Here is a 24,904-nt window from a genome sequence, read left to right as displayed (position 1 = left end):
AGAGTGTTTCATTCCTGCTCCGCCTGAATTCCATTCTCCAAAAATAACCACTTTATAAGTCTTGATCCATTTCTTTCTGGTAGATTATTTCAAATCTCTACTTAACTGCTACATCATTTATTCATGTTATATATTGCTTAGCAATTCTAAAACTTGGAAATAAAGAATATTAAAATATTGAAAATAAAGAGTATCTATATTATTATACATAATACTTCTACACTAAGCGTAATCATTATGCCTTCTTTTTTCTAAGCTTTATGACTTTCCTTGAGTTTCTAGTTGCCTTTATTCCCCTTTCATTATTTATTATAACATCTTCCCTCTCTACCTCAAACTCTCCATCATAAAAGTATTGAGACTATTTTTCCCCCAGAAGATAGCCTTACCAACACTGTCCATCCGCCTTCACACAACTTCTACACTATTTTTCTTCCACATTGTTCCTTTCTAGTGTTCCTGAAAAAAATCTCAATGTGCTCTCTTGGGTTAGAGTTACAGTATCCATAAGCTACAACTTCTTTCTTGGTTTTCTCCCTCATTTTCTTGGAATATAGCCTCATCTGCTTTCTACTTTGCTTTCTTCCTTCCTTCCTTCCTTCCTTCCTTCCTTCCTTCCTTCCTTCCTTCCTTCCTTTCTCTCTCTCTTTATTTCATTCTTTCTCTTTCTCTCTCTCTCTTTTTTTTTTGTGGTACTGGGGGTTCAACTCAAGGCCTTGAGTTTTACTAGCCAGGCAGTTTACCACTGAGCCACACCTCCAGCCTCTCCTGGAACTTCTTTACAGTAATTAGTGAGACATCCCTTTTGTCAATCCTTGTGACTTGAAAGTATCACTCAGTTCACAGGTAGCTTTTCTACATAGAGAACAGTTGGTTGGAAAGCGTTTTCCTCAGTGAATATGGTATAAACATAGAATGGTGCAACCTGTTGAACCTTTTAAAATGTGGGAATGTGTAACAGAGTGATAAAGAATATAGGTTGATCAGACTTCATTGTATACATGTGGATGAATGTCACAATCACTCCTCCCCTACCATGTATGCTAATTTAGTTATTATTATTTTTTAATCATGGGGCTTGAACTCAGAGCCTAGGCACTACCCCTGAGCTCTTTTTCTCAAGTCTAGCACTCTACCACTTTGAGCCACAGCTTCACCTCCGGATTTCTCACAGACTTTCCTGCATGGGCTAGCTTCAAACTATGATCCTCAGATCTCAGTCTCCTGAATAGCTAGGATTAAAGGCACGAGCCACAGGTGCCTGGCACTAATTCTTTTTTTTTTTTATTCTTTTATTCTTATTATAAAAGTGATATTGAGGGGGGATACAGTTATATAAGTCAGATAAAGAGTACATTTCTTTTTTAACAATGTCACCCCTTCCCTTGATCTCTCCCAGTTTTGCCCTCCCATCCCCACTTACAAGTTGTATAGTTCATTTTCAACATAGTGTCTAGTGAGTACCACTGCTGCATTTGTTTATCCTTTGTCCACTAATTTTTTTTAAAAAATCATTTCCCCAGAACTCTGAAGTCATTTGCCTCATTATACATTGCAAGATCCAACTTTCTATTCAGAAGCTTGGGTCTTATTCCCTTGTAGCTTTTTCCTTTCTTTCTCTCTCCTTTATTTCTTCCTTCTATTCTTTCTTACCTTCCTTTTTCTTCTCATCATTCTTCCCTAATCTCTCTTCCTTCCTTCAGAATCTCATCTTTGGAAAAAAAAATTACAGTGATAAATCTTTTTTCATTCACCTTCCAATTTATAAACTCAGGTGCTGCAACTCTGACAATATTTTTAATTATTTTATTTAAGATCTAAATATATTTTATTATCTTTAAGTTGTACAGGAGGACTCAGTTTGACATGTCAACTTATGAGTACAATGCACCTTGATCAATGTCACCCCTTCTATCATTTCCCCTCACATTACTTGAATCTATTTTCACATACGTACATTGAGTATTATGACTATATGCACCCACTATTCCTCTCTCCATCTATCCACCCCTCCTCTCTTACCCCCACTTTCCTCAGATACTGAAGTAGCTCAGAGATCTCATGGAAGAGAGGACAGGACTGGGCATCTGGGGTGTCCAAAGAAACACCTAGACCCTTCCTTCAGAGCAGGGTCTCAAGCCACACTATTGAGACTTACTAATGGGTGATTTTTTGTTGTTGTTGTTTTCCTGTGCATTGTGGGATGCTCAGAATCTTTTCTTTCTTCTTCCTGCTATGCAAGCAGCAGTTCTTCACTAATCAAATGTCTCCAGTCACAGAGCCCCGTGGGGCATTTATATCTCAGAGAGGGGAGACAAATGCATCCCTAGCTGAGAAGCTCTGAGGGGTTCCCATTAATAGCAGCAGAAGCAGAAGCAGTGTGGTGAATCACTCTAAAAATGCAGATTCTGGGGCCTGACTCAGACCTGTGGAATCCCCTTCTCTGTATTACACCAGGCCCTGCAGGTGGTTGTGATACTCTCTCAGGCTTGATGCTGTTCTAGGGTTCCACCTTGGACTAGCCCAGCTGCTGTCTCCTTGCATCCATCCCTCCATAGGGTGGCCTTCTAAAATTCAAAGGCCTGGGAATTAGTCTAGAGACAGCATGAGAGAGGTAGTTTTGCCCAGAACTTCATCAAACAGAGAGGAAAGCAGTGCCTCCAAAAGTTATGTATCTATCAGTTGCTGTTTCCTGAAACTAGAGAGGAAGAATCAAGGCCAGTTCTCTTCCACTCACTGACATTCAGTGATTCTCTTCCTGCATCCTGAACCCTGGGTGGGAATTCTGTCATATCATGTGAGTGCTGGGAGCCACAGGTTGGCCTGACAGCTCACTGTTCCAGTGGGCTGTTTCTAGAGGCACCTCTGACCTAGAAGCCAAAGAGCCTGATTCACTCCCAAGCTCTGCCACTCGCAGCTGCAGAACCTCAGGGTTCCGGAACCTCAGTTTCCTCACCAGCTCCTTAACTCCTAACACTGCTGTGAGGGTCAAACACACACAGGTTAAGGAACAAAACAAAAAAAATAGCCCTGCTTCTGAAAATGGTGCAGTTCTGTAGCTGTGGACAGGATGGACAGCCAGGAGAGGAGGAAATTTTCAAAGTCTTTTTTTCTTCCAGCATTTTGAACATAATCCAATGACCCTCTTCATGGCAGATTTCCCTCCATCTCTGGTCAAAGCCTGGTTAAACCTTCAGCAACATGAACTCTCATGTCCCTACAGCTGTCTAATGATGCATTATGTTTCCTTGGCACATGGGAGCCTGCAATGTGCCTTCTTGCACATTTCCTTATTGGATGTGATCTTCCCTCGCCTCCCTGGGAGGCAAATTCAAATTTGCCAAATTCAAATCCCCATTTTACAAAAGGGGAAATTGAGAAAGCAGCACAGTAAAAACCTGGCTGTATTCAAAAACCAAGAGCAAGCTCCAGCAGAATAGGAAGCAAATGCAAACCACTCTACACGGTGCTGCCAAGAAGAAACACCTCACTATGCTAGACACACTGGTGAGCAGAACTTCATGATGCAGAATCCCAGGGGTATGCAAAGTGAGTGTGCTCACAGCCCCTCCCTGTATCTGGCATATTGTAGGAGTGGCAAATGGGAGATACACAGGGCCCATCCGCATGTCCTAAAATTTTGTCCAGCAGTTCAGCATTTTTCAAAAGGTTCAAGTCTGTCACCAAAACACAACCAATGCTCTCCCCACCTCTGTGATTTTTGTCACACAAGATTATGGGTCTTGAGAGGGAGCATCTAACTGGCAGAGCCTAGAAAGGGCACCTGCACCTGGGCTGCCAGAAGCATGAATTAAGAAGTTCCTTATTCAGCCAAGACCCAGTGTCTCATGCCTGTGATCCTTAGCTACTTAGAAGGCTGAGATCTGAGGATCTCAGTTCAAAGCCAGCCAGGGCAGGTAAGTCTTCAAGGCTCCTATCTTCAGTTCACCAGGAAAAAGTCATTAGGGAAGATGTGGCTCAAATGGTAGAGTACCAACCTTGAGCTAGAAAGCTAAGTGAGAGTGAGAGGCCCTGAGTTCAAGCCTTAATACCAAAACAAAAGAAGGAGGAGGAGGAGGAGGAAGAGGAAGAAGATGAGCAGAGTAAAGAAGACAAAGAGAGGGGCTGGGGATATGGCCTAGTGGCAAGAGTGCTTGCCTCGTATACATGAGGCCCTGGGTTCAATTCCCCAGCACCACATATACAGAAAATGGCCAGAAGTGGTGCTGTGGCTCAAGTGGCAGAGTGCTAGCCTTGAGCAAAGAGAAGCCAGGGACAGTGCTCAGGCCCTGAGTCCACGTCCCAGGATTGGCCAAAAAAAAAAAAGACAAAGAGAAAGAGGAAGATGAAAAGGAGGAGGGAAATTCCCAATACAGATTTCATAATGGAAAAGGGGAATGGCTCCTTTCTTGGCTAACTTGTATGATCTTATACTAGGAAGAGGAAAGCTGAAGGAATTAGGCAGGGCAAAGAAATTTAGCTAACCTCTTTCCTAACTCATGTGTCCTAGCCCAGGCCTTAATAAGTGGGAGTTAGACTATATTTCCATCTCAACTTACCTTCTTACTTTTGTGCAGTGTACAACCTGCACCTGCATTCATGGAAGCCCCTCTAAAAGATGTGGCAACACAAGACCCAATTCCCACATAACAACTGCAGTCACAGACCCCCTCCTTGGGGCAAGGCTGCAGTGTCCATATTGCTGCACTTCCCTCCTAGCCTGTTTTACCTGTTCACATTATCTACAAGGCCCCTTAGCTATTCAAGTTTGTGACCCTTGTCTTAAACAATGATTTTTTTACATTGGTTCATCTGGGTAGTGCGTCTCCTGATTTATTTCTGAATGGCAATTTTTTTTCTTTCCCACCCAATCCTAACACTCCCAGTTAATCTATTTGTTTTTGCTCTACCTCCTTCCAAAAATATATACAATATGACAAGATTTTTTTAAGTCAGACTCCTGGTAATCTCTGGAATGTGGGGAAAGGACGCTTACCACAAAGTTATATTAAGAAGCTTAATTATCAGAAAATTACTATATAATAAATATATCAAACACGAGGTATGTACACTGTATATGTACACTGAGAATTCCTGAGCAACCTCAGTCTATGAACCTATTCACCTCACCCGCAACCTCAACCAGCTCTTTCTGCCTCTGCTTTGACTGGAATGGTTGACTTGGAGGTGCACTTGCTTCTGCAGAACCTCCCACCTTGCCTAGGACCCCCTACTTAACACTGAGTTTTCCAAGCCATTAGGAAGATTTCCTTAGCTCATCCCAAAGCCTGAGATGGGTTTCTTCTTCCTACTGCAGCTGGCTCGCCCTTCACTTGTCCACTTGCAACTTTAGGACCAACCCCAGGTTGCTCGGTCATTGAAAATTGCCTAACAAATAGCCATAAACATCAGAGTGGCCTACAAGAAGAAGTGGCCTGTCTTTGGGGCCTTTGGGGTAGCTTTGCTACAGGTCTCCAGGTCATCTAGAAACACTTCACACAGCTCTCATCCCACTGGGCCCATGCCGTATGTTTCTCATGGTGATGGTGAAAATGTAAGATGACATGTTCAACCACACGAGCAGGTTTCAAATTCCACTTGTTTCACATCCATTACATCTCATTTACCAAAACAAGTAAAAGGGAGAAGACCTAAGTCAAGGGGAGGGAAGCACACTGCCCCATGGAAATGGAGGGAAGTGTCACCAACCATATTCATTCCTTTCCCACAATCTTCTGTCCCAGCACCTCCATGATATGCGGAAAACTTAATCCCACCTAGCATTCACTTGTAAATCCAGAATCTCATGATCTAGACTTTGGATTACAGGCCTCACTGAAGACCTTGCGGCTTTGATAAGCACCTAGAACAAAAACCAAAAAAAGAAGACAATTTGTGGTCTCATATATGCTATACAGAATTGCAACAAGAATACTTCCATTTGGAAAGGAAAGAAATGTGAAGCACATGGCACTTATTGATTGGCAAAAGCTTTAACATTCTGCCAGGCCTTTTTTTTTTTAACCTGGTCCTCCTAACCTGGGAGTTGTTCCTTGCTCTGGTTCCTCAGAGCAACTCTGAAGTCCTTCCTTCTCAGAACTCTTGGCTTTGCCCTCTGAGGAGTCTTCCTTCCCACCAGCCTTGGCTACTTTGGGAGAATATATTGGGTAGTAGGACAAGAAAATACTGTTGTCTGCTCCCTGCAAGCAGCAATGTGGAGATTTCGAAGTTCAGACCTCCAGTACTCTCATCTCCCTCCTCTTAGATAGGTCTGGAGGAAGTTCTGACAATAAAGCTCTCTCAGAAATGTTGCTGGTCTTCTGTGACTAGAACTCCATTAACTCCAGGCAACAAAAACCATTTTCGTAATTCTGTCCAGAGTCATACCTTTCATTTTGTCTAGGAATCTTTTTTTTTTTTTTTCTGGTTCTGGGGCTTCAACTCAGAGCCTGAGCTCTGACCCTGCACCTCTCTGTGCTCAAGGCTAGCACTACCACTTGAGCCACAGGACCACTTCCAGATTTACTGGAGATAAAATTCTTGCAGATTTTCCTGGCCAGGCTAGCTTTGAACAGCAATCCTCAGATCTCAGCCTTCTGAGTAGCTAGGATTACAGGCATGTGCCGCTGGCACCCACCTTGGGATAGGAAGATTTTTGTCCAGCTGAAAAAGGTATGTCAGATTTTCCCTGCCCAGAGAAGATACACACACAAACACACACTCTCTCTCACGCTCTCTCTTTCTTTCTCTCTCTCTCTCTCATATGTGCATGTGTATGCGTGTGTGTGTAAGCTATATATAATTTAGTGGAGGTCAGAATCAAAAAGCGTAAACTAAAGAAACGTATGACAACTGAATCAAAAAGTTCTACTGAGTTATGTGGCCAAGTCACAAAACTGTAATTAGGTGTATTATTAAAAATGCATATGACTCTGATCATATAAAATAATTTTATTGAAATGAAATAAAAAGCCTATTATTTTTCTAGACAAGATAGCTTTTATCCCTAAGGAACAATTATGATAAGTAGGATAGAATTCAGATGGGTGAAGAGAGAGTAAAGATGACTTATCACTGACCACAGCAGTTAAAAAGGAGGCCCTGACACATTCTCTCAAGTGAGAAGATACCCTATCCTAAAAGTAGCTTCCTGTTTGCTGTAAGAGAGAGGAAGTCAGCGCAGAGAAAACAGAGAAGGTGTTTAAAATCACTTCCGAGAGAAAGAAATTCAAGATTTACTCAACCATATTATATTCTGTTTTTCTAGTTGCAAAAAAAAAGAAAGAAAGAAAGGAAACAAGAGAATTAGAAAAAAAAACTAGCAAACTTCCTAGAGCAGGAAAAATATGTTATCTCAGCATTTCAATAGCTCCTTGGCTTGTCCCCACTAGTTTCCTTGTATGTACTCTGATGACTGATGGGTGTTACTTGGTGGGACTGCTGAGGACTGACGTGGGACTTGTCCATTGAGTGTAACACAGAGTTGAGATCCCAGTGGGTGCTCTCACAGGAGGTTTGGGGGCAAAGTTGTCTACTCTACCCAGGGACAAGCAAGAGCTGATTTGGAGGGGCAGAATGTATGCTGGGAAAGTGGCATGTTAATAGGAGACAAAGTTAAAGAGAGAAACTTGGATTTGAGGCCGTGGCTCAAGTAGTAGAGTGCCTGCCTCTCAAGCTAGGAAACCTGAGTTCAAAACCTAGAAATTCCTTGTGCTAAAATTTCCCTATGGATCGTCATAGTGAGTGGGAGTTGGTTCTTTACTCTACTCATGGCCAGTAATTTTAGATCTGCATGTCATCCTGGAAGCAGGCCTTGCAGGCAACTGTCAGAGGAAATTAGGGAGACGCAGACAACAGACTTCTACCATATGCTTCATTCATAGGGAATTCTACACAATGGGCCATCCTTAAACACATCACTCTTCTAAGTTTGGCTCTGTTGGGCTTGTCGTTGTGGGACAAGCTCTGGGAAAGGAAGATGATGAAGTTTACTGGATCCCAACAATAGCATAAAAACAACTTGGAGCTGATGCCACGAACATCAGAGACACTTGTGTGTCCTCAGGTCCTCAGCCTATGTTCTGCCTGGTACAACCATGACCCACTGCTGATGCCAAAATTTGATCAAGATCCTTCCTGGATGCCCAGCGGATTGTCTCTGTCATCCTGAGTTTACTGACATTTTCTCTACTTACTAGATGGGCATTTCTTTTTAATCTCAGTTAATGGAGCACAGAAAGGAGAGACTGGAAACCCAGAGGCATGCATCTCTCCATTCACAGTGCCCATCCTTTGCTCCTGCAATGCGAGATCTTTCAGGATTTGCAGGTTCATTCAGACGTAGAAAGGGCAGTCAATGGTGCTAGGAGCAGTTGAATGCAGGGGCAGTGACTTTAGCCTCCAATGACACCATTACAGAACTGGGAGGCAGTTTCTAATGAGGTGCCTTCCTAGCTGAGAAATCCTGAAGAGTGGCATGAAGAATGAGATGGAGCCAGTGGGTTAGTAAAACAATTAAAGGACAAAATTAAGTCAGCTTTCAACACTGCCCTTAAGGAGGGATAAGGTTTGGGCTATAACAGAACAAGTTCCGTCTGAACCTGGCTTAAGAGCCCAGCCCCAGGACACTTGGTCAGCCTCCTGCTGGGGGGGAGGGGGGTCAAGCATCCTTGGTAAGCAAAGAAATCATCAAAGGCTCCAGCAGCGGGGATGATCAGCCATTAGACAGGGGAAGACAGATTTCCTCTAAAACGTGCCTTTAAATGTGGCTCATTTACCTTGAAGAGCCCCAGGAAAGGCCAAGATAGGTGCCATCCAGGAAGCCAGGACGCTTTAAGACCAACACGGTTTAATGCAGCATCAGAGCCTTAGGTCAGGCCCAGGAATGACTTCCTGACTAGAAGGGCTTATTGGACCATGAAAGGGGAGCTCCCAGGGAGACTGCGAAATCACTTTCCTTCCGAGACTTTGGATTCTTGTTCTTGTGGGGTGGTGGATGGTAGGTGAGCCCAGAGGCAAACAGAGGGATTTGATGACTTCCCAGGCCCCTTGATCTCACCCAAAGGGGTGGGGGCTACTTTTCCAGTGTTAGAACCAAGGTTTCCCCCTTTTGGGTGGAAAATCAGGTCCAGAAAGTAGATGAGGACAGCCAGTATTTCGTTCTGCCTAAACCTCTCTCAACTATGCCAGGACAACAGGAATAGGATAAAGTTTAGTGTTTTATGTTCAAATTTTATTTTTCAGAGAGGGATTGGCTAGATAGCAGGACCAAGATCTTCAAACACTGAATAAGAAATATCCTCAGCCTGGAAGCCATTTTAATCTTTTAAATATATGGAGTCACTCTAGCTTTGCAACAGCTGTAGAACGTAAAGTAAAACCGATTTTTCTCCAAATCATTGGGCAACTCTAAGGTATCAAATGGCGACTCAGGGTAGAGGGAGGTAGGAGCTGGGAAGGGGTTGTAGTGTCCAGGGAGGAGTAGAATGAACACTTTCTTTGTGTTGCCACACATTCTTGTTTTGTTTTGTGCTGGTACCAGAGCTTGAACTCAGGGCCTGAGTGCTATCCCTTAACCTTTTCCCACAAACTTGGCACTTCACTACTTGAGCCACCCCTCAACGTCCTGCTTTATGGCAGTTAATTGGAGATAAGAGTCTCATAGACTTTCCTACCCTAGCTGGTTTCAAACCACAATCCTCAGATCTCAGCCCCCCAAATAACTAAGATTACAGTCATGAGCTATTGGTGCCCAGTTCATTCCACAAAATGCTTTTTCACACACTGTAAGGGTAGAAAAGATGTCCTGGCCACTAAGATTCATATAGAACAGCTGAGTGGAAAGACATATGAGAAACAATACAACAGAGTTGGGTATTGAAAGTGTGTTTGAGTTCTTCCCCTTACTGAACAACCCATTGTTCCTTGGGGACAATGACTGAGTTCAAGTACCTTGGGCTGCAGCACCTAGCACACAGGGAGACTGACAGAGTTAGAAAGATGACACAAACTTGGATAATATCATTCAGGCTCCAGTTGCTTAGGACCTTATTATTTTAAAGACCTTCCACTGGTCCTTTGACTGGCTATGGCCTTATGGCCTCCACATCCACACAGGGTAGATTTTGGACTAGCTGTGTAATTTGTGGTGCCTGGTGCAGAAGGAAACCTAGAGCTTGTGATTCCAATCTCAATAAGAATATCAAGACAGCAAGACATAATATCTAACCAAGTATAGGATTGCTGTAAACTTTGTGCCTGACTTCACACATGCTGCACAAGCATGAGGCCAGCGCTGGGTCAATTAACTTTCCAGTTAAGAAACTGAGGCACAGGGGAAATGATTCTACCAATGTCACTCAGTTCACAGCTGAAAAAGTGAAGTTTCATAATCACCCTGGTATCCATGTTCAGGTTTGACTCCTCTTGCTGAGGTAGGGCTTCCTGCTGATATCTGGCAAAATCTAAGCAGAGTAGATATAAAGTACCTGTTAAAAGGGACATCTGCTTAAAGATGTGGGATACAAAGGTCCTAAGATCTTGCTCCTAGCAAGACCTTTCAATTGCTCCCATTGCTCTTCGGATACAGTGTAAAGGCCTAGACAGATACAAACTCTTTTGGGGATCTGACCCCTGGTTAAAGTTCTCCAGGTACACTGTCTACTTTTGCCTCCTCCCTCAAAATAAACTTTCCGATCACACATACCTTCTTGCCATCTCTCTGCTGAGCCTTGCTCCCTCTGGTTTCCAGGCCTTTGATTATTCTATTCCTCTATCTCATTCTTGTGTTACAAAGAGATTACAGGTGAACAACTGAGGTAGAGGAAAAACCATGACCAATCTATCTGCAGCCTCACATGGGTGAGACTTCCCAGGAGTAGGTATGAGGCACAGAAATCTGGAGAATTAAGGACCTGGGATAAAGACGTACTGGGTGCTGGTGGCTCATGCTATAATCCTAACTACTCAGGAGGCTGAGATCTGAGGATCGTGGTTTGAAACCAGCCAGGGCCAGAAAAGCCCCTGAGATTGAGATTCTTTTTTTTTTTTTTTTTTTTTTTTGGCCAGTCCTGGGCCTTGGACTCAGGGCCTGAGCACTGTCCCTGGCTTCTTCTTGCTCAAGGCTAGCACTCTTCCACTTGAGCCACAGTGCCACTTCTGGCTGTTTTCTGTATATGTGGTGCTGGGGAATCAAACCCAGGGCCTCATGTATACAAGGCAAGCACTCTTGCCACTAGGCCATATCCCCAGCCCCGAGATTGAGATTCTTATCTTCAATTAACCAGCAAAAAACCAGAAATGGAGCTGTGGCTCAAGTAATAGAGAGCCAGCTTTGAGGTGGATAAAGCTAAGGAACAATGCTCAAGGACTAAATTCAGTAAAGGCGTGCACACACACACACACACACACACACACACACACCATGAAGCCAGAGACCCAGGATGGCTATTCTTATGTCCCAGGGAAGTAGTTTAATGCCTACTTGGATCTCCAACAGTTCTTGGCTATATATCAGACTGAAAACTAAGACAGTAAAATTCATGAACATCATGACCTAGCAAGAGAATTCCTTCTAATTTTCGAATGTCTTCAGATCAGCAAAACCTCAAATGCACTTTTCTTTTTTTTTCCAGAGTTCTTTCTCTCTTCCTCTCCTTTCCCCCACCACCCTTCTCCTGCTTCATTCTCAAAGCCACATGGATTTCAAAGGAAATGCCATCTGTCTGGCCCTGGTTCATTCACTTTCAAATCCTCCAACAGGCTATTTTGTAAGAGACCATGCACTTCGAAGACACCCTCGCAGGAATTAGGAAATAGCGTTTTGCCAGAGCTTTATGTTTAAAGTCAATATTAATGTCAAGAAGCCATGAATGTGAGTGGGTCTAAATTGGGGGGGGGGTCGACATCATGTTCTCCAACTTCCCCCCCAAAGCATTCCTTCAGCTATTGACATTGTAAGTAACTTCTTTGAACTCAATGGCTGTCCTTTGCTTTTTAGGCATGACACACAAGCCTTCAAACACATGAGGAGCTGAATAAGTGAATCAATACCCCCACATCCCCAGTAATCTGCCTCAGTGGCTCATAGAAGAATCACCAAGTACATAAGCAGCTGCCTTTTCTGAGCAAAGCTGCTAAGTTGAGTCTTGTTTCCATGCCACACATCTGCCCTGACTTAAACTTTGACTCCCTACCAGTACCCTTTCTGAGCTATTTGTGCTGTGAACATAGCACCTTAAAAAGATTTACTGAAAAAAAAAAAAAGAACAAGAAGAAAAGAACCCAACATCATTTTTAGAAAGGCGAGACACCCAACACATCCTACTCTGAGAAGATTTCTTTGACAGCTTATGATGTTGTGTGGATGGTAAATACACCCTCAGACTCCGAGCAAACAGTCCATGGCATGTAACTTGGGTATAAAAGAGGAAATTTTGCACAATGTGGCCACAGGCGCCTTGTCATTTCCCAGAAAATTAGAGGGTCCATCAGTGACCCCGTGAATTCATCCCACAAGTATTCTTCCATGACTTCTATAACAGATGGGGCCTGTTTCGATCGAGGTTTTCCAATCTCCATTGAAAGATAATGTTCTGGGGTGGAGTGGGGAGAGGGGAAAGGGCAAGGAAACCTGCCATTGCTCCCAGACACAGAAACCAGTGCTCTTGACCTCTGGGTGTCCAGAAGACCATCGGTGAGCACCGAGATGGTCACTGAAGGGAGTGAGCGAGGAGGACAGGACAGAAGCTAGCTTCTTTTTAGGGTGGCCTTTTTACTAAAGCACAAAAAGATTGGCTGTCAAAGAGGTTCATGCCCAGAGGATGGGCTGTATCTCAGACAAGCTGCAAGAGGTTTTGAACAACATCCTTCTGCTTAAAGCTTGTTTTTGTTTTTGTGTGTGTGTGCTGGTGCTGAAGCTTGAACTCAGGGCCTGGGCATTTGTCCCTTACTTTTTCTGCTCAAGGCTGGCTCTCTACCACTTGAACTACAGCTTTGCTTCCGGTTTATTGGTGGTTAACTGAAGATAAGAGTCTCATAGACTTTTCTGCCAAGGCTGGCTTCAAATTATTATCCTTAGATGTCAGCCTCCTGAATAGCTAGAATTATAAGCATGTGCCCAGTCATCTAGACTTTCAATTAGGGTCTTTTTTTTTTTTTTTTTTTGGCCAGTCCTGGGCCTTGGACTCAGGACCTGAGCACTGTCCCTGGCTTCTTCCCACTCGAGGCTAGCACTCTGCCACCTGAGCCACAGCGCCCCTTCTGGCCGTTTTCCATATATGTGGTGCTGGGGAATCGAACCGAGAGTTTCATGTGTAGGAGGCAAGCACTCTTGCCACTAGGCCATATTCCCAGCCCCAGCAATTAGGGTCTTTTTAATTCTTGAACCAATTGCCTTCTCTCCATGGGCTTTACACTTTATTCTCATGCCTGGAGCAAGCCTCTCATTCTTCCTTGTCTATTTTACAGATACTAAGTAACAGCAGTCTTTGGAGTTCGTGATTCACACTGTGGTTTCATATAAACTTATATGAGATCCTTACAACAACTAATCAAAGTTGAAAAAAAAAGACACAAAAGTATTCCTCATATCACGATGACTTTTCTCATTGCACAACTGAGGTTGAGAGGCTCAGGCATTTAAAGGCAAGGGCTGGAATTCACACCCAGATCTCATGATCCCTAACCTTGCACTCTGCCCACAGCAGGACATGGTATAAATGTGGTGAGCATCTTCCGGAAGCTGAAGCCAACAGGTGGTACTGGAAGAAGCCTGTCCACATCCAGAGGCAGGAGCATCCAGGACCCTGAACTTAGCTTCTACATCACATCTGCCTCTTACTAGCTGGATAGCCTTGGGGAAATGGCTAAAGTTTTTGGTACCTTTATTTTCATATGGGTCAAAAGCAAATACTAAAACTTCCTACCCCACCAAATTATTGTAAAGATGGACAGTTGAGTTTGATGTAAATGAACTGAACAACTCATGGGGCGGGGGGGGGGGGGGAATGAGGGATGAAGTAACAAACAGTACAAGAAATGTATCCAATGCCTAATGTATGAAACTGTAACCTCTCTGTAATTCAGTTTGATAATAAAAAAAAAGATGGTCAGTTGATATATAAAAGAGTCTCAGGAGAGAATCTCAACTTCATAAATACCATCTAGTTATCAATTGCTTTTATATTATGATAGAAAGCAAACGGAGTTGGGGAGGAAAAGACAAGGATCTGTGAAGATCTTCACAGGGACTGTGAAGATCTTCACAGATCCTTGGGAATCTAGGAGGAAGAAAGTGGAGAAGTGGTCAACTTCAACTTCACCACTTGCTTATTTTCTGGGCTATCTTGAACAGATCAATTATTTTGCTGAACTTGTTTCCTCATCTGTCAGGTGAGAGTTCAACCACATTGTATGGAATGAAGCAGTTGGCAAAGACCCACAGCCTTCTTTAGATGGCCTGAAACCCCTAAAAAGTCTAAGGAGCATATTCTAGCCACCTGGCTTGGACTAAGACCAGCTAGCCTTGATGTCCAGTTAGTTTCACTCAGTACCAACCTGATTCATTCCCCTGAGATTGCTGGGACTTTTTCAGTTCTAACACCGGAAGTGCTACATTCCCGGGAGCACAATGACAGGAAAACCAGGATGGTAGACCCTCCTAATGGCCAACTCCTTTAAAATTTTTATAATCAGGTTGGAGGTGTGGCTCATGGTGGTAGAGCACAAGCCAAATATTGAAAATGTCAGATACCGAGTTCAAGTGCTAGTCTCGGACCAAAAAAAAAACCACTACTTTATAATCATTCTTCTAACTCTGCCACTCAGATTACCACCTTTATGTATTTCCCCTAACTATGTGGAGCTATAAAATCATTAAAACACATCTATTTCATTTCTGTGACAGTCAGAATAAGTTATGGCAGCTGAATTGACAAGTATTTCTATAAAACACAGAGCTGGAATATGCAACCAACAGTACTATAACTAGAAAAGCAGAACAGTGTCACTTGCCATATAGAGAATGTAAGTACCTGAATGAACACATAAGATGATGCTAAGAGAAATGAACTTCAAATTATGGAAACAAGTGGTATATCATTGTTGTAGTTATTTTCAACATGCCATGTGAAACCGTACCCCTTTTATTTTCTCATATTCCCTTCCTGTGTTTTTACCCCTGATATCACTGTAACTGAGTTTAGTACCCTGGATATTGTATATACATGTATTGGAACTAGGAAAGAGAAAGGGAATACCAAGATTGAGAGACAAAGGATAAAAAGACAAACTAATGTAGCAGCAATACTTACAAAACCATATGGTGTAAACCAACTGTACAACTCACGAGGGGTAGAAGAAATGGGGAGAGAGGAGGCAGGGGAAAAATGAGGGAGGAGGTGACAAGTTGGATAAGAAGTGTACTTACTGCCTTACGTATGAAACTGTAACCCCGCTGTACTTCACCTTGACAATAGAGAAAAAAGAGAATACAAGTAAATCATAGCTTATCACTCACTGATTTAGTGCAATTAATATCACATCTCTCTGCCACTAGAATACTATCCCTACCACCAGTGTGATTCAAGCACACCAGCTGAGCAAGAAAAGCTGAGCATATAAAAGGCCCTGAGTTCAAACCCTAGTACTAGAAAAAAAAAAAAACATTTTAAATAATTAATTAATCCTACCTACTCAGGAGGCTGAGACCCGGAGGATCAAGGTTTGAAACCAGCCTGGGGAAAAAAGTTTACAAGATTCCATCTCCAATTGACCAACCAAAATCCAGGCTGGAGGTGTGGGTCAAGTGGTAGCACACCAGCCAAACAAGCAAGTCTAGCTCTTGAGTTCAAGCCCCAGTACCAGTATAAAAAATAATAATAACAATAAAAAGAAAGAAAGAGACAAAGAGAGAAGGGGGAGAGGTCAGAAGGAAGGCGGGAAGGGAGAAAGGGAGGGAGGGACGGAGGCAAGGAAGGAAGGAGGGAGGGAGGCAGGCAGGGAGGCATGGAGGTAGGGAGGGACAGAAGGAGGTCTAGATGAGGGACAGTCTAAAGGTAAGAAGGTGGGGCTGGGAGTATGGTCTAGTGGCAAGAGTGCTTGCCTTGTATACATGAGGCCCTGGGTTCAATTCCCCAGCACCACATATATAGACAACGGCCAGAAGTGGTGCTGTGGCTCAAGTGGCCTTGAGCAAAAAGAAGCCAGGGACAGTGCTCAGGCCCTGAGTCCAAGGCCCAGGACTGACAAAAACAAAAACAAAATAAAGGTGAGAAGGTAAGGGACAGATTGTGCATTTAAATCTTCAGATCTTAGAGGGACTGCCTTCAGGGTGGCTCTTACCGCCAGTTAATACCAATGAGACAAGCCAGCCACATCCTCCCTTCTTTGGGAATCCCCACCTGACTCTCCAGGATGCACAACAATGGACCGAGAAAGGGGAATGCTTGGAGAGGTCCAAGGGTGGGCCGTGTGCCCATAACATCAGGTGAGAAGAATTTCAGCTAAGCAGCACATTTCTACCTCTGCCTGATTCTGCCAGCTTCCAAAGCAGGCTAGAGAGGACTGTGGAAACACATTGTATTGCTGCCCTGTCCAGGTTACTTGTCACTTACTGCTTCATCTAAAAACAAAAGTATCGAAATAAAATGGTTTGCCAACTAAGACAGGTCACCCAGACAAATGATAAGTGGCCCTGTGCAGGAGCCCAGGCCACCATCTGTGATCTTCCCTTCGCCAGCCCTCCAATTCCACGAAGGTAGTTCTCTTTGTCCTCCCAGGACTGACTTCTCTTTTGTTTATTATTACCAGCAGCAGCAGTGGCACCGTTGTTATCACTTAAGTAGCTGCACAAAAGGGTTTCCGTTCAACATGTCAGCTTATGAGCACAGTGCATCATGATTGCTGTCTCTGCTTCCATCCTTCTCCCCATCTCTCCCACCCACCCCCTCAAGTGACCTGATTCCAGTTTGACATATGTATATTGAATAGTATGGTGATATGCACCCTACACTTGCTTTCTTCCTCTGTTTGCCTTTCCTCCCCTTGATCTCCTCTCACCCCAAAAAACTTTTCAGCTTCCTGGAATTCATCTTGTTAAACTAAGAGTTCGTTGTTCAAAGGAGTTACACCATTGCAATCCTCCCCTGTGTAGATCGCACTTTAATCAATATGTATGTATGTGTATATGTATAATAAGCATTGTGTATATATACATGCATGTATGTATGTATATATGTATATGTACATATACATGTATATGACCCTTGGGTATGTTAATAATTTAGATCTAACTTCCACATATGACAGAAACATGTGCCTTTTGTCTCTCTGAGCCTGATTTTCTCTACTTAATATAATTTTATTTAAATGTTACCAGTGGGGGGCTGGGGATATAGCCTAGTGGCAAGAGTGCCTGCCTCGGATACACGAGGCCCTAGGTTCGATTCCCCAGCACCACATATACAGAAAACGGCCAGAAGCGGCGCTGTGGCTCAAGTGGCAGAGTGCTAGCCTTGAGCGGGAAGAAGCCAGGGACAGTGCTCAGGCCCTGAGTCCAAGGCCCAGGACTGGCCAAAAAAAAAAAAAAAATGTTACCAGTGGGGCTGGGAATATGGCCTAGTGGTAGAGTGCTTGCCTTGCATACATGAAGCCCTGGGTTCGATTCCACAGCACCACATATATACAGAAAAAAGCCAGAAGTGGCACTGTGGCTTAAGAGCTAGAGTGCTAGTCTCGAGCAAAAAGAAGACAGGGATAGTGCTCAGGCCCTGAGGCCAAGCCCCAGGACTGGCAAAAATAAAAATAAATAAATAAATAAATAAATGTTACTGGTAAGCCAATGACTAAGGCTCCCCAGACCATACCCAATGCTTCCATGAGGCTGTCTCGCCACAACCTCAAGCTCAGCATGCCCCAACTGAACATATGTTCCACTCAAGGCTGGCTCTGCCATTTGAACCACAGCTCCCCTTCTGACTTTTTAGTGGTTGATTGGAGATAAGAGTCTCATTGACTTTTCTGCCCAGGCTGGCTTCAAACCACAATCCTCAGATCTCAGCTTCCCAAGTAGCTAGAATTACAAGCTTATGCCACGAGCGCCTGGCATGGCTACTTTCTAAATATAAATCTCATCACCTTATTTTTTTATTACCTTGCAACAAAGTTGACTCTCAAAGTTCTAGACAGCCCACTCCAACCTCTGTAAGGTCCACTCCCTCTCCCTGCCCCTCAATAGTCTCCATCCTTCCACAGTCTCAGCTTCCCATCTTGCACAGCCTAGAAACAGTCCACCTCCTCTCTTTGCCTAGCTAGGCCTCCACAACGTAGCCCTCTCCCTAACGCCAGGCCTAGTTAGGGTCCCTTCCTCCCCACACAAACTCCATTGCACTCAGAACACCCTGGCTTTATCCTTCTCAACTCTCATCAAAGCAATGCCTCATTTCCACTGGCCATCTCCCATCAGGCTGCACCCTCCCTGAGGACAAGGATCTCCTGACATCCCCATACCTCGCATGGCACCCAAGGGTATAGCAAATGCTCTGTAAAGAGTCAAAGACTGCACGATAACTACAAGAACTACTCCCAAGCATTGTGATCTCCTGTCCACACAGAGATCTGCCCAGTCCTCCCAGCCCACCTCCTGGAGGATTGCAATCGCATGCATTCTGGCTGCAGAGAACGTGGTATCTGGTGACACCACTGGGGACACTGGGGCTGCCGTGGGTTCACCCAGCTCTCAGGAAGGAATAAGTATCGGTCATGCCACATCACACACAGGAAGAGCATGAGCTGGTGCCGACGGCGCAGGATAGCCTGAGCCTTTGGTCTTGGATTTCTCTTCCTAGAGTATTTATATCCATCCGGAGAGACTGGCTGGCTTCATTAATTGTGAGCGTATGCCTACCCAAAGCAGCCGTGCCCTAAATGTGTTGAATACCAGGCCTTAGATGGGCATCTTCTATTGCTTTGCAGAATTGCATAGTGTTACAAAGAGACATGAATTGAAGGGCCCAGGAGAATGCCCAGTGTCTTTTACATACAGGCTTCTTGGTGTGGTCTCTTATGTCTTTTTGATGAAATGACTACTTTTCAAATGAAACAAAAAGGGGAGGAGTAGTAATGAGGTAGCCATGGTCATTTGTTGAAAATCAATTAAGAAATGGAAGCAAAGAATTCACATTATATACCCAGTGTCTCAAAAATCAGGATCGCGCACACTGGATGCAGAAGTGGCTCAAGAGAGAGAGCTCTCAAAGCCAGGGAGCTGGTGGCTCACACCTGTACTCCCAGTGACTCAGGAGGCTGAGATCTGAAGGTCACTGTTCAAAGCCAGCCCATGCAGGAAAGTCCAGGAGACTCTTGTCTCTAATTAACCACACACACACAAAAAAAAGCCTGAAATGGGGCTGGGGATATTGCCTAGTGGCAAGAGTGCCTGCCTCGGATACACGAGGCCCTAGGTTCGATTCCCCAGCACCACATATACAGAAAACGGCCAGAAGTGGCGCTGTGGCTCAAGTGGCAGAGTGCTAGCCTTGAGCGGGAAGAAGCCAGGGACAGTGCTTAGGCCCTGAGTCCAAGGCCCAGGACTGGCCAAAAAAAAAAAAAAAAAAAAAAAGCCTGAAGTGAAGATACGGCTCAAATAGTAGATCACCAGTCTTAAATGAAAAAGCCCAGGTCCCAAGTTCAAGCCCCAATAGTAGTACAAGAGAAATAGTAAATAAAGTATCTACCTAACAAGCATAAGGTCCTAATTTCAAATCCATCCCTAGTATCACCAAAAAGAACCACTTGCACTTTAAGGTCCTTGGGCCAAGCTCCCTTTAAAGCAAATGAATCAATATTCATTAATGTCCCATCAGGACAGTACTATAAGGTAAGCTACTATCCCCATATTGCAAATGAAGAGACTAAAGCACAACGAGGGTAAGCCCAAGTGATGGGTGGCAGAGGTGGAGTTTGAGCCCAAGAATCCTTCCTCCAGCATCTAGGAAGAATTGGACAGTATCAAAAATCCAATACTAGTTGGCTTCAAGCCTGTAGTCCTAGCTACTCAGGAAGCTGAGACCTGAGGATTGTAGTTCAAAGCCAACCTGGGCAGAAAGAGTCCATGAGACTCTTATCTCCAATTAACCACCAAAAAGCCAGAAGTAGAGCTGTGGCTCAAGTAGTAGGGTGACAGCCTTGAATGGAAAAGCTAAAGGACAGCACCAAGGCCCTGAATTCAAGCCCCAGAACACACACACACACACACACACACACACACACACACACACACACACACACAAAATAAAGCATTGGGCTCCAGGGGCCTCCTTCCCAATCAGACCCAGAGCCCTGCCCTGACACAGACCTTTCTCTCCTGACTACTTCAGAGAAACTTCAGCACAGCCCGGGCCTCAACCTCACGTAAGAGCCTATGGAAGGTGAAAATGTCTCTAGGTGTAGTGGAGAGAGATGTGAGACATGGCAGCAGATCGCGCCTTTGCAGGTTCTGCAACTGTGCACACATCAGGAACCCGCGTTCCCACCTGTGAAGTGGGGTCCCTGGTGACCTTCCCACTCGCTCCTCTCCCGCAAGGATGACCTGGGGAGCAAGTGCGCAGTACGCTCAGGACAAGGAACATCCTCAGGAATTGGCCACTATTATTTGTAGCAGAGCACTGAGGGTATCCTCCCTAATTCAGCCACACACATACTCAAACACCTAATACCAATGTGCCGGGCCAGGTGCTAAGGATACAGAGAAGCATTGTCCAAAGCTCATGGTTCAGAAAAAGGCTGCAATACAAGTTCAGAGAAAGGGACAGCAGGGATGAGAGTACTGCCAGAGAGATGGAATTGTGGCGTCCTTCCAGAAGGAATCAGGGAAGGTGCCTCAGAGAGGGTGGCAAGGATGCAGAACAGGGTGAGGACATTTCAGATGTGAGTAAGTACCTGAAAGAGAATTTCAGGGGCTCTTGCTCCCCCCACCCCACCCCCAGGGGAGTGTAATTGAGACACAAGAGACAAGGAGACACACAGACCAGATTTAGACAGGGCTCCAAACAGGTTGCTCTGAAATGGCCAAGGCAACCTCCAAGTCCTGACATTATTTTTATCCGTGTCAGCTCCTGGCACAAGAATAACTAAACATTGAATCTTGGCACTGGTGGCTCACACTTGTAATCCTAGCTACTCAGGAGGCTGAGATGTGGAGGTCCTGGGTGGAAGACAGCCCAGGCAAGAAAGTCTGAGACTTTTATCTCCAATTAACCACCAAAAAGCTGGACGTAGAGGTGTAGCTCAGTGGTAGAGAGTGCTAGCCTTGATTGAAAAAGCTGAAGGACAGTGCCCAAGCTGCGAGTTCAAATACTGGCATAGAGGAAAGAAGGAAGGAAGGAAGAAAAAGAAATGAATCACTGAAGCAACAACAATTGGATGTAAATCCTCCCAGTTATTTGCCTAGTTAGCTAGATTGAGGATAAAACTCTAGAAGCTCCAGAAAATGAAGGGAGAGAGAGCAATTACATGGGATTCTTTTTTAGGGGGCGGGGGAGGAAGGGGTGTTTTGGAGGGTTTGATTTTTTTTCTTTTTCCTTCCATGTCTCCTCAATGCAGATCTGTCTCCCAGGAGAGGCTTGCTCTCCAGAAAATATGATACTTTATTTCCTGCCTGTGTTTGGTAACACACCCCATTACCAGCCATCTCAGTTTCAAGTAACTGCCAGCCGGCATTAACGCCCTCCTCCTCGGCGAGGCAGAAAATAGAAAAGGAAGAATTCAGCAGATTTTCCCCCATGGCACCCTCGGCGGCACCAAGATAACCAGAGGAAAAACCACAATTGAATCCTTATTCCCTCCTCCCAGGAATGCAGAGGATGGGAGGGTTCCACTACCTTCTGCATTCCCCTGCAAAAGAGAGTCGGCTTGTTGTTTAGGTTGTCTGGGCTCCCTTCTGGAGAAAGATTCATTCATTCATTCATTCATTGTGTCCTTAATGCCAGGCAGGAGATGTTGCAGAACTGTCTGCGGACACTGGCCACAATCAGGTGAGCCTGCCCCGGGCGCCTGCAGCGGGGACACACTGACCCCTAGTGGCCGGCCGGGATTTTGCAGGCCTTCGGGCCTGGGCTCTCCCAGTCCTCGCAGCTCAAACCTGGCTGAGGAGAAGTGTGGGTGTCTGGTGCTGCTACTCCATTGCCAGCCCCAGTACATGCATGCACTTCCAAGCCAGGAAAGCCATTTCTCCTCCTCTTCTATAGATCCAGAAAACAGGTTCCCAAAGCATCTTGGGCAAGGATCTTAGCAAGGATTCAGCTAAGGCAGGTTTCTCTGTTAGTGAGTTGATGGGAAAGATCATGCCCCAGCCTAGCACAGCCGTGCCCATTAGGGTGTCCCACCCCAACACCAGCACACAGATTTGGAAACTGAGGCTTCACCTATCAAGGGCCATTCCCAGGTCAAGCTAATGTTTCTTATTGGGGTGTGTGTGTGTGTGTGTGTGTGTGTGTGTGTGTGTGTGTGTGTGTGTGCCAGTACTTGAGCTCAAGCTCAGGACCTGGGCACTGTCCCTCACTTTTTCACACATGGCTAGTGCTCTATCACTTGAGTTACACCTCCACTTCCCATTTTGGGGGGGTTAATTAGACATAAGAGTCTTACAGATTTTCCTGCTAGGACTAGCTTTGATTCTCAGATCACAGCCTCCTGAGTAGCCACAAGTGTTCAGCTTAATTTTCTTATTGATTTTTTTTTAAGTCAGGCTTGAACTCAGAGCCTGGGCACTGCCCCTGATCTTTTTCACTCAGGCTGGTGCTCTACCACGTTGAGCTCCAGTGTCACTCCTGGTTTTCTGGTGGTTAATTGGAGATAAGAGTCTTACACACTTTCCTGCTTGGAAACCAGGCTTCAAACCATGATCCTTAGACCTCAGCATCCTGAGTAGCTAGGATTACAAGCATGAGCCATTGGCACCCAGCTTCTTCTTGATTTTTAGTAAGCTAGTATTTATATATATTTGTCTTACCAGGTCCTTTACGTATCATAAAATTCCTTATGTGCAATCCTATCACCACCCTGTGCAGTTAGAACTATTATTTCCATTTCACAGATGGGCAAACTGAGGCACAGAGAGGCTACAAAGCTAGTGATCATAAGGCTAGTATTAAATCCAGGCCATTTGGCTTCGAAGGGCTCCTGGTCACTGCACTGGGGTGTATATACCATGGCTACCCACCATGTTGCTCTTGGGTTAGGTTCCAGCCTCCACGCTCTGCTCTGTATACCTCCTTATTCCTAAAAATGAAGGGATAAAGCAAGGCTGGAGGAAACGAACAAAGAAAGCTCATGGCCAAGGTGGCAATGAGCTCTCTGAGGATCCAGAGTCTTCACCTTCAGAGCCCCGTGCCTGACACATAGGAATGAATGCCCAGCGCATAGAAACAAATGCTCAATCACAGCTCAGTGAGATAGACCTTGGAGGAAGGTTCAAGAAAGATCAGAAATCAAGAGGGAGGCTGAGCTGCATGAGCCACAGATGAGTCAAGATGGAAGCACACAAGCACTGTTCTGCAGGACAGTCCTGTGAAAGGGATTTTCAAACACGCCCATGCTGCTTGTTCACTTTTCACACAATTGCTAAGTGAACCCCACTGCACACAGCTGCGGCTCATACCACCTGAAATGTGTACCTTTCTTGTATTTACCTCACTGGAGTTTGGTTTTAGTTTCTGTACCTGGCTTGGGGCTTGAATTCATGGCCTGGGCACTGTCCCTGAGTTTTTGTAATCAAGACTAATGCTCTACCATCTAAGCCACAGCTCCACTTCCAGTTTTTTACTGGTTGATTGGAGCTGAGCCTCATGGACTTTTCTGTTCAGAATTGCTTCGAACTTTGACCCTCCGATCTCAACCTCCTGAGTAGCTAGGATTATACAGGTGTAAGCCACCAGCTTCATTGGAGTTCTATAGTAGCCTCATGAAGTGAATAGAAGCAGCTCGATGTGATGAGGTTTTAATGAGATGACAGAGGCCTGTTCCAAGTGGGCTCAGAACGTGTCTCAAGTTTCCTAACTAAGAAGCAAAGAGCAGCACATCCTTGGTTTCCTGACACCAGAGTGGCTGCCTTCCCATGCTGTCACAGTCAACCAAGACCCTCACCCAGGGGGAGTCCAACCTCCTTGTCCCCCACCCAAGCAGCTCTTCCTCTCCTACAGCAATTCCATGACCTGGCCAGGTTGTTCCTGCCTGCAGACCTTTTGCCCTAGCCAGCCCCTCAGACCAGAATGCCCTTCCTGTACTGGATCTTCAGGCAGCTGGCTCCTTCCTGTCATTCCGGTGTCAGCTCAAGTATCACCTCCTCCGAAAAGCCTTCCCTGTCCACCCAACCTAAAATAGCCTTCCAGTCAGCCTCTATTGCATCAGTGTTTCATGTACCAGCAGTTATTAATCTCTGGTAGCTTCTTGTGTGGTTACCATTACTAGCTTCATCTCATGTCTCTCATGTCTAACAAGGGCTATTTATTGCATGGCATGAACCCCCACCCTGAGCCAGGCAATGTTCTGAAAGCTTAACCCACTCTAAGTCATTGCATCTTCATGACCATCCTCTACTACAGAGGCAGAACAGGTTCTATAACTTGTCCAATATTCCACCCCTCCATAAGCTGTGCCCCCATCTCTACAAAAACATCAGCTCTCCATTAGTCTCCACAAGGATATCAGAAATTTTAAACAAAGAATTTCAAGCCAGGCACTGATGGGTCATGCCTATAATCCTAGTTATTCAGGAGGCTGAGGTCTGAGGATCACGGTTCAAAACCAGCCAAGGCAGGAAAGTTGGTGAGACTCTTATCTCCAATGAACCACAAAGAAACAGACGTTCAGCTGAGGCTCAAGTGATAGAGTGCTAGCCTTGAGCAAA

Source organism: Perognathus longimembris, chromosome 17 (assembly GCF_023159225.1).
Source record: "Perognathus longimembris pacificus isolate PPM17 chromosome 17, ASM2315922v1, whole genome shotgun sequence".
In the NCBI taxonomy this organism is placed as follows: Eukaryota; Metazoa; Chordata; class Mammalia; order Rodentia; family Heteromyidae; genus Perognathus; species Perognathus longimembris.
This window is presented reverse-complemented; position numbering follows the sequence as displayed.